We start from the raw sequence: 13,490 nt of genomic DNA, 5'->3' as shown, positions 1-13,490 counted from the left end.
GGCGGGGTGATAGAGAGAGGGGGGATGTGATATAGGGAGAGAGCCAGATAGACAGAGAGGGGGACAGAAGGAGAGAGAGTTACAGACTAAGACAGCAAGGGAGAGAGAGACAGACGGGGACAGAGAGAGGGATAGAGAGAGAGAGTGTGAGGGACATTGACAGAGAGAGAGACAGAGCACAGGTGACAGAAAGAAGGATTGAGGGAGTGAGGGAACATAAAGGGCAGGGCAGAGAGAGGGAGTGGGAAAGAGAGAGATAGCAGGGACAGATAGAGAGTGTGAAACAGAACGGGACAGAGAGAGAGGTGACAGGCAGAGACAGGGGCTGAGATAAAGTTGGTGACAGAGAGAAAGGGACATAGAATGAGAGGTGTACGGAGATAAAGAGGTATAGAGAGTGAATGAGGATGACAGAGGTAGGGAGGGGGATCAGAGAGTGAGAGTGGGGAACGAAGAGTGAATGGGGGAGCAGAGAGACAGAGGGACAGAGACACAGAGAGACAGAGGTACTCAAACAGGGAGAAAGACAAAGAGGGACAGGGAGATGAAGAGTAATGGGCAGAGAGAGAGAAAGGTTAAAGAGAGAGACAGAGGTACAGAAATAGATGGGCAGAGAGAAAGAGAATCAGTGAGAGGGACACAGCGTGAGAGGTGGCAGTGAGAGTGACAGAGGGAGAGATGAACAGTGATAGAGGGATGGTGTGGACAGGGAGAGAGATAGAGGGAGAGGGATGGACATGGAGAGTGGGAGATGGAGAGAGGTGGATGGGGGAGTGAGTGGGAGCAGAGAGGGCATGACAGAGAGGGGAGTGACAGAGGGAGAGGGGTGAACAGCGAGCAGAGGGGAGAGGGATAGAAGGATGGACAAAGCAAGAGAGGGGGTGAACAGGGAGAGAGAGAGTTAGGGGGAACCGAGAGAGTGGGGTGCATTCAGGGAGATAGAGACAGAGAAAGGTAGAGAGCGAGAGGGACAGGGAGAGAATGAGACAAAGGGAGGGACAGAGGCGGAAAGGGGAAGAGAGAAAGAGTGAGATGTATTGGGAGAGAGAGTGAAAAAGGGGGGAAGGGAGAGAATAGTGGGGGCAACTCCTTGCCCACTTCTGATTGCCTTTCCCTGTCCACTCTGAGATAACAGGGAGGGAGAGAGATAAAGGGTGGGAAAGGAATAAGGAGAGAGTGTCGGAGACAGAGAGACAGAGAGAGAGAGAGAGAGAAACAGGGAGAGATAGTGAGAGGGACAAAGGGGCAGAAGGGAATAGAGTGGGACAGAAAGGTTATAAGGGACATTCAGTCAGAGGGAGAGAGATGCAGGAAGAAAGAGAGGGGGATAGATAGCAAGATACAGAGAGAGATGGAGGGAGGATGAGAATGGGTAGGGATCAGGGATAGACAAAGAGAGAGTGGCAGCAGGATGAGAGAGAGAGAGGAAATGCAACAGGGAAACAAAGATTTAGGATGTGGGAGAGAGAGAGAGATGGGTGACACAGGGAGCAAAAGGTGACAGGGAGAGAGATGGGGCACAGGGAGATAGAGAGAGAGATCGAGAGAGGGGCAGGGAGAGAGCAGTGGGACAGGGAGAGCGAGGAAGGGACAGGGAGAGAGGGGTCACTGGGAGGGAGAGAGGAACAGAGAGAGAGAGAGGGTGACAGGGAGAGAGATAAGGATGGGGTGACAAAAAGAGGAGGGAGCAGGGATCGAGGGGGAAGGGAGAGACAGAGGGAGGGTGAGACTGGGGTGCACAGGCAGAGAGAGGAAGACTGGGACAGGATTAAAGAGAGAGATGGGGACAATGGAGAGAGAAGCAAAGGATGGCAGGGAGAGAGTGGAAAAATGGAGATAGAGAGGAGGGATAGACAGTGAGTGGGACAGGGAAAGAGAGAGAGGGAGAGAGGGTGACACAGGGAGAAAGAGAGACCGAGAGAAAGAGAGACAGAGAGAGACAGAGAAGGGGAGGGAACAGGGAGAGGAGGACTGTTGACTGGGCAGAAAGAGAGAGGGGGAATCGAACAAGGAGAAAAGGGGAACAGAGAGGGAGTGAGTGAGAGTGGATGACAGGGAGTGTGGGGAAACTGGGAAAGAGAAGGAGTCCGAGAGAGGGAGAACTGCGAACCTATTTGCAATCTATTTTCCCTGCAACAAAAGTAACTGGGTGAGAGACAGCGTGACTGGGAGGTAGACAGTGTGCAAGAGGGAGAGAGAATCAAGGACGAATGTTGGAGGGATGGACAATGAAAGAGGAAGAGAAATTAACAGAAGGAGGGAGAGAGGAGGACATTATGAGAGTTGATGGGAGAAATGGAGAGAGAGAGAAAAGAAAAAGGGGATGGATGAATTCTATCAAAGACAGGTCAGAGTGGAAAACTCAGATTTGAAAGCAAGGATAGAGTGCTTTAACCCAATTCATCCCAATCTTCTTCTCTGCCCTGAGGACAGGACTTGGGGGAAGAGTCTATCTCTCTCCAGTTCAGCTTCTTTAACACAAAGACAAGTAAAGTATAGTTAGCTGTGCTGTTTGGTGAGTATATTATGGACCAGGCCCGACTCCTTAAAACATTTTTCTAGCCCAGATCATAACTTAGCTAAAACAAATAGCAAAATGTATAGTGGACATTCCTGGGGTGAATCAGCAGGTCCAAATGCCAAGTTTGAAAGAAACAGAATTTAATTCCAAAATTACAGAATGAATCACAAAGAACAGAAAATAGAATACTGGATAACTTATCCAGAACCCGACAGACCATCCTGACTTAATGATGCTGTTGCAAAAATACATGCAACTGCTCCAATAAACACATGCCTTAGTAGGAAGAGCAAAAATAACACAAACAGCTTACAGGTTACAAAGTCAGAGCGCAGAAAGGAGGGAGAGAGCTTCCAGTTTCAACTGTGACTGACTCAACTAACCCCTGAACTGAACTGACCTGTGCAGCTAAAGATTAGATTAGATTAGATTCCCTACAGTGTGGAAACAGGCCCTTTGGCCCAACAAGTCCACACTGACCCTCTGAAAAGTAACCCACCCAGACTCATTTCCATCTGACTAATGCACCTAACATTATGGGCAATTTAGCATGGTCAACTCACCTGACCTGCACATCTTTGGGCTGTGGGAGGAAACCAGAGCACCCGGAGGAAACCCACGCAGAACTGGGAGAATGTGCAAACTCCAGACAGTCGCTCGAAGCCGGAATCGCTGTGAGGCTGCAGTGCTAACCTCTGAACCACTGTGCTGCCATTACAGAATTACATAAAGAGCTGGCCACGCCCCCTTGATTATACCAGTTATTTTTTAAAAGACTTGAAAGCTTTTGGCTTGAAGCATGATCTGTTAAATATAAACAAAAGGGCCCCAGTGAACTATTTTAAACTTCAGACTTGATGGAACCTTAGGTTGTTCCAAACCTCTCTGGAAAAAGCCAAGGACAATCTAACCTTGTCAAAGGAAAAGGTTCATCACATGTATTTATGAATATTTTTATGATTTACAAATTCAGGTTGTGGATAGAGTCAGTGGAATGGTACCTTTTCTTATAGGCCCTTGAGTTGACAGAAACATTGAAATGTGTCCATGTAACCCCCTGTGGGATAAGACATGAAATCCAGTACGGCCCTCAGTCTGTTACCATAGCGACAAGCTGCTTCATTGCTGAAAGATTGAATTATAATGAGAAAATCCTAAATGGATAGACTAATGAATGAATTTGACTGATTGATGGATTTTGGTAAAGGGATATTTCAGCACATTCTTCAGCTGCCCTCTGAATTTAGTCTGAGTCACAGCATAAATCGCGGTGTTTGTGCAGCAACTGAGGAGCTGCAGCATGAAGCCCAATTCCTCTACAAACCAATCTAGATACATCGAGTTATACCCAATATTAGACATCCGGTACCATATAGAAAACAACATTAAAGTTGACCATAACAGGATGAAATTGGCCGAGATCACAAACAGTAAAATGATGGATATTTTTCTATTTTGCATTTCTGTATCACACTGACTGCCCCCATTGGTGTGAGCCCGGAGTCTCCTGCGGGCTCTGCTGGTCACTAAAATATGTCTGACGGTGAAAACATTAAGCAGCAGAATTAGAAGAAATGGGAGAGCTGGAGTTATAATGTGATGGAGGAACTCGACTGTGACCCAGACACGAGAATAATAAACATTGATTGTTACATCACAAAACCAGGGGAGGTTCTGCAGCCAATACCGAGCTGTGAGCATAAAATACCAGAAAATGTTCTTTAAACAGCTCAGCACAGTCACTGCTCCCAGAACCACAGCTGCCGTTTTCTCACTGCAATATTTACTTTTCAGCCTCTGGCAACAAATGGCCACAAATCGATCAAAGGTGAAAGTGACGGTGAACCAGACAGAACAGTCAATGGCTGCATAAAGCAGCACAGCGTGGATATTACATAGGGGAATGGACTTCAGGAAGTTAAACTGTTCATAATAAAGAATTGGAATGTGTCGCATTATCAGGTCAAGGATAACGACCAGTAGATCTGCCCCTGCCATGGCCCCCAGGTAACGACTGACACATGGAGACAATCCACAATCTTTATAAAGCAGGACATAGATCGTCACTACGTTAACTGTGGGGAAAGAAGTCAAACAAATTATACAACAGCCTGGAGATAACATTACAAGTTGTGTTGACGACCTAGTAAGATTTTTAGATAAGTCATTGTGTTCAGAGATTTACTGGAATAATTGGAGTTAAATTAACGATTTGCAAGTTCTGAATTACAAAAATGGAATATAAAACACAAGAAACCCTCCCTCCCCAAACAGACACACGTTCATAAGAACAGATGGATTCTAGAACATTCCCATGCACCAATCACTTGATAGCAGACAGAGGTCACTTCTTTACTGTGAGAAGTGATTTTGGTTTGAACTTTAAGATGTGCCTGAACCACAGAAAAGACAAAGCTTGTGTTTCCTTTAGAAACCACAGAAAAGACAAAGCTTGTGTTTCCTTTAGAACATTTTATATACTCAAAAGTAGATGTGCAAAGCTTGTGTTTCCTTTAGAACATTTTAACATTTTATATATTTAAAAGTAGAATAGTGTCTAACAATTCAAGCTGCAATTGATTGATGAACACAGACAGGGAAGAATGAGACCTTGGCTGATAAGACTGAGGATAGCGAAACGACTCGAGAAGACATCAGTTACAAATTAATGCAGAAAACATCTGCTGATAAGACCCTAGACAGACAAAGAAGAATAGGTCTTTGACTAATGAGACTACGGGGTGAGAAAAACAACAACTCTAGAGACTCTGAAGACATTTGTTGCGGACTTTGAGATAAGGGTGAAAATTGGAGTATCGTGACAATTTAGGAATGTGAACCTTATAGCTCATTAGAGCCAGGGAGGGGAGGGTCTGGAGACATTTGTTACAGACTTTAAAATAATGATTTCTTTTAAAATGTGAACCTCGTGGCTCTTTGGAGCTATAGAGGGGAGGAGCTTATACTGTATTTAAACGAGAACTTTGTAAGCCTCTGGGCTCTCTTTCTCTTGAAGGAGTGCCCAACTCTGCAGACTTGTAATAAAACTTTGTTTTCCTGAATTTGTCTTAGAGCGATTATTGAGAGGCGATTTTCGTTTCTAACAACTTGGGGGCTCGTCATCCGGGATCAACACTCCGGCCGCAAGGGGAGTTGAGGAAGGATATCGGAGAAGGTGCACCCTGCTGAGTTCAGCAGTCCCTGATTCCTTGCTTGTCGCCCCGCGCGGCTTGAGCGAGTGATATCCGGGAGGCTCAGGAAAACAAAGGAGGGGTGTACCCGAGGCAGTGGGGACGGTTAACGATCGAGTAATTTCGGTGCACCGAACCCAGGTAAGACAAAACTTGCGGGGACCGTGTTTCCGGAGGACTGGGTACCTACGGGGTGCCTGTGGATTTTTTTTTCTACAGAGACGTGGGACTCAAGAATCTGGAGGCCGGGGCTCGCCTGTGAGGGATTTTGCAGAGACCGTGTTTGAGGAGGAACGTGTACCTACGGGGTGCCTGTGATTTGTGTCACAGAGACGTAGGACACAGGAATCCAAAGACCGGGGGTGCCTGCAAAGGAACCTGGGCGATCACGGGACTGAAGGTCCGGGAATTGGCTACATTGTGATAGATTATCACGGGAAAAATACGAAGTCCTCGGAAATGGGAAATAAGGGATCTAAGGTGATTAAGGGAAAGGTAGGCTTAAACAGGGACAATAACACATACCCCGGGGTACCTGACGATAGTCCGTTAGGGAGAATGCTAAATAATTGGGATCAGGCTGGAAGAAAGGGAAAATCTTAAAGGAAGATGGTAAAATACTGTCAAAAGTGGTCCCAGAAACCTATTCAGGGCGACTCAGTGTGGTGGCCTAGATTCGGTACTGACAAAGACTGGGTCCGGCAAGCCCTCATTTTATATGTCAATTCAAAACCTGATGTTAATCTGGAAGAAAGTGATTATGCCCTTTGTTGGCTGCCGGTTACGATATCTTGTCAAATGCAGGTAACTAATAAAGACTCGAAAGGGCAGAAAGAATGGGACCCTTTAGATCACTTACCGCCGCCCTACGTGACCCCGTCTGCCCCACAGAATGTTCCTTCGGGTGACGACGATTCAGGGGAAGGGGAAGAAGATGGGGAGGAATCACAAACTACCTCAGGGGTACAGACCAGATCTCAAGCTGAAAAGGGTCACAGACAAAACCCTGTCTCGATTGCAAGAATGAATCCACTCCGGGAAGTGCCCATGGGGGGCGAGGAAGGAAGGACGGGATATGTGAACGTTCCCTTGACGAGTACTGAAGTACGGAATTTCAGGAGGGAGATGAAGGGTCTACTAGAGGACCCCATGGGACTTGCTGAACAATTGGATCAGTTCCTGGGTCCGAATACTTACACGTGGGAAGAGATGTGTTCCATCATGAAAACATTGTTCTCTAGCCAGGAGCGTCAGATGATACGACAAGCTGCGCTCTTGGTCTGGGAGAGAGAGGGGGGAGAAGGAGGGGAGCAGAAGTTTCCCCTCACCGACCCCGAGTGGGATAAGAACACGGAGGGAGGACGGCGCAACATGAGAGACATGCGGGAATATTGGATAAAAGGAATAAGACACGCAGCCCCAAAGGGGCACAATTTTACCAAGGCCTTTGGTAATCATCAAAATCCGGAGGAAACCCCTACGGACTTCCTAGACAGGATTAGGAAGAATGTGCAGCAGTTTGCTGGGGTGGACCCTGAGACGGACGTGGGGCAACAACTCATACGGGTAGAGTTTGTATCAAAGGCCTGGCCTGACATACGGAAGAAGTTAGAGAAAATGGATGATTGGGATAGTAAATCTTTAAGTGAATTACTACGAGAGGCGCAAAAGGTGTTTGTGAGAAGGGACGATGAGAAGCAAAGGAAGGCGACAAAGATAATGATGCAAACGGTGCAACAAATGACAGCTGGAAGAAAGGAAATGGGAGAGCCGTGGCAGAAACAGGAAAGGGGAGAGTCGTGGCAAGAGCAGAGGAAAAGAGAACCATGGCCGGAACAAAGGAAGGGTGGAGGAACTCGAGGCCGCGACAGGGAAACGAGGAGGACACTCAGATGTTACTATTGTAATGAAGAGGGACATTTTAAACGAGAGTGCCCCCGCTACAAACGGGAGGTGAGGTCGTACGCCCTGATGGAGGAAGATTAGGGAGGTCGGGGGTTCCTACCCTTGGGGCAAAAGGACTATCGACAGGAACCCCTGGTAAACTTGAAAGTAGGGCCCCAAGGATCGGAGATCACATTTATGGTGGACTAGGGAGCCGAAAGATCAAGTATAATCCAAATACCCCCCGGCACCCGAGCAGGAGGAAATGTTATGGGGGTATCTGGAATTGGAGGACAGAAATTACAAGTCCCAGTGGTAGAGGACGTGGAAATTGGATATGAAAACAGAACTACTAAACGAGACCTCCTTCTACTGCCATCGGCGGGATTTAATTTGTTAGGAAGAGACTTGCAGGTCAAACTAGGGATCGGAACGGTACCAAGTAACGGGGAAATGGTGGTAAGGTTGTTCGCCCTCACCGAAGATGATGATCAACAAATAGACCCGGAAGTATGGTACCGAGAGGGGAACAGAGGGGGTCTAAACATCAAACCTCTCCAAATCACCATGTTACCAGGAAGAGGCCCGGTAAGAAGGAAACAATACCCGATTGCTATGGAAGGACGGGAGGGGTTACAACCTGTGATAGAAAGATTAATCACAGATGGACTACTGGAGGAATGTATGTCCCCTTTCAATACTCCAATACTCCCTGTGAGAAAGCCGGATGGGACGTATAGGCTGGTGCAAGACCTGCGGGGGTTGAATGAAGTAGTCCAGGCTAGATACCCGGTGGTACCTAATCCCTACACGTTAATGAGTAAAATTCCCCCCGAACATGAATGGTTCAGCGTAATAGATCTGAAGGATGCTTTTTGGAGTTGCCCCCTTGACGAAGAAAGTCGGAACCTTTTTGCCTTTGAATGGGAGAATCCCTTCACAGGACGAAAGCGACAGTTAAGATGGACGGTCTTGCCGCAGGGATTCACGGAGTCACCCAATTTGTTTGGACAAATACTGGAGCAGATCTTAGGAGGATTTCAGTGTAACGCGGAGAATCAATTGCTCCAATATGTCGATGATCTCTTACTCTCAGGACCATGAGAAGAGGAGGTACGAGCAGACACCGTTGCCCTGTTGAACTTCCTGGGGAAACAGGGTCTACGCGTCTCCAGGACAAAACTCCAGTTTGTGGAGCGAGAAGTAAGATATCTGGGCCATCAAGTCAGTAAGGGGCACCGCCGTATCACGCCAGAACGAATATCAGGAATTACGGGTATGCCAATACCCAGGACGAAGAAGGAAGTCAGACAATTCCTGGGACTAGTAGGGTATTGCCGGATATGGATTGAAAGTTACACCACTTTAGTAAAATTTTTGTACGACAAACTGGGACAAGAAGGACAAAAGGTGGACTGGTCAGATGAGGAGGAGCAGCGATTTAATATTATTAAAAATAAACTGATTCGAGCTCCGGTATTGGCTTTACCCACCCTGAAGGAACCGTTCCAGTTATATGTTAATAGCGCCGGCGGAATTGCCCAGGGTGTGCTCACTCAGCTGCGGGCAGGGAAACGACAGCCGGTTGCATTTTTGTCAAAAATGTTAGACCCTGTGTCACGTGGATGGCCGACCTGTATACAGGCAGTGGCAGCTACGGCAATGTTAGTAGAAGAGGCCCGAAAACTTACCTTTGGAGGAAGGATCACAGTATACTCCCCACATTCGGTTAGTGCCATACTGGCTCAGAAGGCTCACCGCTGGTTAACAGACTCTCGCATCCTAAAGTATGAGACGATTTTGATGACCGGGAACGATCTCAATTTTGCAAAAGATCTTAGTTGCAACCCAGCCCAGTTTCTGTACGGACGTCCTGCAGACGGGGAACAGGAGCATGATTGTGTGGAATTTGTGGACTTGCAGACCAAAAGCCGAGAGGACCTGCAAGAAGCCCCGCTGGGTGAGGGACAGGAACTGTATATCGACGGGTCCTCCCGGTGTATCAGTGGAGTACGATACAGTGGCTATGCTGTTATAGATGGTGCAACGAAACGGACGATTGAGTCTGGACGACTGCCCGGGAAGTGGTCAGCCCAATCCTGTGAGTTGTACGCCCTCCAGAGGGCCCTGAAGCTGTTGGAAGGGAAAGTGGGGACCATATATACTGACTCAAAGTATGCATACGGAGTCGTTCATACTTTCGGGAAAATCTGGAAAGAGCGAGGATTGATAACTTCCCGGGGAAAGGAATTAGCTCACGAACAAATGATCAGCCTAACGTTGGAAGCCCTGGCGTTACCTACGGAACTTGCAGTAGTCCATGTACCCGGTCACCAGAAGGGGTCGACACCGGAAGCGGTGGGAAACCGGCTGGCAGACGAGGAAGCCAAGCGGGCAGCGGTCGAAAAATCCATCCAATTGTTAACGTTAATACCGTTGAGGGAGGGCCTCGCTAAACAACCCGTCTTCACCCAGGGGGAGATTGATAAAATGGATCAATTGGGTGCCCGGCTAGATACTAACGGGAAGTGGACAGTTCCTGATGGGAGACAAGTACTGAACAAACAGATCACCCGGGGTATTCTGCACCGATTACACCATCAGACCCACTGGGGGGTGCAAGCCATGTGTGACACAATCCTGAGAGACTATGTATGCAGGGGGATATACACATTAGCCCAACAAGAGGTAGTCGGATGCCCCACTTGTCGGCGTATTAATCAGAAAACCATGCGTTCTATGCCAGCTGGTGGTCAGCCCCTAGCGATTAGGCCATTTCAGAGGATCCAAGTTGACTTTACGGAATTACCCCCAGTACAGAGATGGAAATATCTGCTAGTAATAGTAGACCATTTCACTCACTGGGTAGAGGCTTTCCCAACTGCCAAAGACGATGCACCAACCGTGGCCCGACTGTTGTTAGAGAACATAATCCCGAGATATGGCATAATGGAATCTATTGACTCCGATTGCGGGACACATTTTATTTCTAAGCTACACCATTTGATCTGTAATGCCCTGGGCATCCAATGGAAATTCCACACACCCTGGCATCCTCAGAGTTCGGGTCGAGTTGAGAGAATGAATGGCACGCTCAAGACCCAATTGACTAAGCTGATGCTAGAAACTAAGTTACCCTGGCCAAAGTGTCTGCCCATTGCCCTAATGAGGATACGTACAGCACCTCGCCGAGATGTCGGGGTTTCCCCCTATGAAATGCTCTTCGGATTACCGTATTGGAGTAAGGTTGATGGATGTCCCACTCTACAAGGGGGGGATGTATTTATCCGAACCTATTTACTGGCCTTATCCCGTTCTTTTGCAGAACTCCGAAGGAAAGGTCTCCTGGCTCAGACTCCGCCGCTCGACTTCCTCCTGCATAAGGTGGAGCCCGGCGATTGGATACTTGTTAAGACCTGGAAGGCCGAAAAGCTCCAGCCGCGGTGGGAAGGACCGTTCCTGGTTCTGTTAACAACTGAAGCAGCTGTTCGGACGAAAGAAAAAGGGTGGGTCCACGCATCAAGGATAAAGGGGCCTGTTCCGCCTGAAGAAGAAAGCACCTGGACATGCGAGCAAGGGGACAAGCCGTTGTCGGTAAAACTGAAAAGACAGTAATAATGAACTCTACTTGGACTGTATTGGTGGGGATATTGATCAGTTTACTCCTGTATGTGGGGGGTGTGTGCGGGAAATTTAACCTGACAAACTGCTGTCTAGAAATTGACGATAATGGTAAAGCGGTTCTGAAAATTTCCGATGAAATCAGGAGATTGGCCCATGTGCCAGTACAATCTTGGCGTCCTCTTAGTGGCATCGGATGGTGGGATGGTCTCCTAGGTGGTAGCTGGTGGCGCACGGCGTTGCTGGTGGTTGGGGGAGGCATGATTCTTCTTCTCGTATTACCCTGCCTAACTCCCTGTATTCAGTTTTTAATTCAGAAAAATATTTCCCGACTCCAGGCAGTGGTGGTTCCACAACATGGGACGCGGGAACTTAAAGTGATGTTACTGCGAAAGACATAGGATTTCCCGGGCCCTTGAAAAGGGGGGTTTATCTTGGTCAGGCACATCTTAAAGAAAGAAAAGGGTGGAATTGTGAGAAGTGATTTTGGTTTGAACTTTAAGATGTGCCTGAACCACAGAAAAGACAAAGCTTGTGTTTCCTTTAGAAACCACAGAAAAGACAAAGCTTGTGTTTCCTTTAGAACATTTTATATACTCAAAAGTAGATGTGCAAAGCTTGTGTTTCCTTTAGAACATTTTAACATTTTATATATTTAAAAGTAGAATAGTGTCTAACAATTCAAGCTGCAATTGATTGATGAACACAGACAGGGAAGAATGAGACCTTGGCTGATAAGACTGAGGATAGCGAAACGACTCGAGAAGACATCAGTTACAAATTAATGCAGAAAACATCTGCTGATAAGACCCTAGACAGACAAAGAAGAATAGGTCTTTGACTAATGAGACTACGGGGTGAGAAAAACAACAACTCTAGAGACTCTGAAGACATTTGTTGCGGACTTTGAGATAAGGGTGAAAATTGGAGTATCGTGACAATTTAGGAATGTGAACCTTATAGCTCATTAGAGCCAGGGAGGGGAGGGTCTGGAGACATTTGTTACAGACTTTAAAATAATGATTTCTTTTAAAATGTGAACCTCGTGGCTCTTTGGAGCTATAGAGGGGAGGAGCTTATACTGTATTTAAACGAGAACTTTGTAAGCCTCTGGGCTCTCTTTCTCTTGAAGGAGTGCCCAACTCTGCAGACTTGTAATAAAACTTTGTTTTCCTGAATTTGTCTTAGAGCGATTATTGAGAGGCGATTTTCGTTTCTAACATTTACCATGTGAAAACATTGCCATCCTGAAAGATTCTCTCCAGATCCTTGAAGACATACAGATTTTGGAAATTTCTGTCTTTTGATCTAAATTTCAGTCGATTCTCTGTATTGAAGAAATGTTAATGCAGGGAAAATGTATTCACCCCTTTAACTGCCTGATGATACTTTGAAACATTAATGTACAACAGTTAGCCATTCAGCCCTTAATTTGATTATGACTGATCTAATTGTGTCCTGACCTCTACATTCCTTCCCTCTTGGCGATTCATTCTGTCATTCGTGGATCTATCTATTTGTCTGTACCTCAAAAATACTCAATAATTCTACTTTCTGGGCAAGAGAGTTCTAAAGACTCACAACACTCTGAGAAAATGAAATAACTCTTTTCATCTCTGTAATAAGTCAGTTATAAAATGTTACAGAGAATCTCAGTTGTGGATTGTTCTCGAGAATGCCACTTCTAGTATTTTCTGGATCATGTCATTTACAGAATGGACCAGATAATGTTCTGAACAATTTTCAGATTTTGGAAAATGTTAGTCCTCCAGTTGTAAGGGGAAGGACATATTCATGCAATACACAAAGACAATCATATACAGTTAAAGTTATGAGACCATTTAGCCCTGAATATCTGTTTCACCATTTGATACAATCATGGCTATCTGATTCCACCTCCTGGTTTTCTGCCAATGGCCAGACTACACTCGGATGCTTTTTGCAACTGTTTTCTTCAAGCATGTGTTCAGAAGCAATTTGTCGTGAGGATGGATTTGGAAAACAACATATTCCTTCAGCTTTACACTTTTATGTAATCCTAAGCATACTTTACTTAGACCAATCAAAAATATGCACTTATTTTATGGTTAACTCTATCCAATCACTGTTAGTAATTCTAGTTTTTTCACTTGTCTCATCTTATTGTATTCAGCCAAAGACAACATCTAACTATTGTTAAAAATCACACAACACCAGGTTATAGTCCAACAGGTTTAATTGGAAGCACACTAGCTTTCGGAGCGCCGCTCCTTCATCAGGTGATAGTCACCCGA

At 46.3% G+C, this 13,490-nt stretch overlaps 1 long non-coding RNA gene and 1 pseudogene across 1 annotated transcript; one reads left to right on the top strand and one right to left on the bottom strand.

Moving 5' to 3' along the window:
- Positions 1-3,688: 3,688 nt before the first annotated feature.
- LOC148139808 (putative G protein-coupled receptor 139) overlaps positions 3,689-13,490 on the bottom strand; it is a 42,315-nt pseudogene continuing 32,513 nt past the window's right edge.
- LOC122559096 (uncharacterized) lies at positions 4,909-12,395 on the top strand. The gene is made up of 2 exons (XR_015753504.1): positions 4,909-5,853; positions 10,922-12,395. It is a non-coding gene; the product is annotated as an uncharacterized LOC122559096 (long non-coding RNA).

This window comes from Chiloscyllium plagiosum, unplaced genomic scaffold, assembly GCF_037043375.1.
Source record: "Chiloscyllium plagiosum isolate Xiang-an unplaced genomic scaffold, Cpla_swu_hap1 HiC_scaffold_37, whole genome shotgun sequence".
Lineage (NCBI taxonomy): Eukaryota > Metazoa > Chordata > Chondrichthyes > Orectolobiformes > Hemiscylliidae > Chiloscyllium > Chiloscyllium plagiosum.
The sequence above is the reverse complement of the archived record's forward strand: the minus strand, read 5'-3'. Positions and strand labels throughout refer to the sequence as shown.